The following is a 298-nucleotide window of genomic DNA, read 5'->3' as shown; positions in this document are numbered from 1 at the left end:
ATCATTTCCCTTCAACCATTAAAAAAAGAAGACGGTAATGGGATTGGTAGTACTCTTGTTGGTGTTGGTTTTGATGTGGATGCATGTAGAAAAGCTCTAGCTAGGATGACCATTGTAGATGAGTTACCTTTTAAGTTTGTTGAGGGGGGAGGGATTTCGTTACTTTATGAGTATTGTGCAGCCCAAGCTCTCAATTCCGAGTAGGATTACAATTGCTAGGGAATGTTGGAGTCTTTACATGAATGAGAAACATAAGGTGAAAAGTATGTTTCATCAATCAAGCCAAGGTGTGAGTTTA

The sequence above is a fragment of the Lupinus angustifolius genome, chromosome LG03 (assembly GCF_001865875.1).
Source record: "Lupinus angustifolius cultivar Tanjil chromosome LG03, LupAngTanjil_v1.0, whole genome shotgun sequence".
In the NCBI taxonomy this organism is placed as follows: Eukaryota; Viridiplantae; Streptophyta; class Magnoliopsida; order Fabales; family Fabaceae; genus Lupinus; species Lupinus angustifolius.
Note: the sequence above shows the minus strand (reverse complement) of the source record.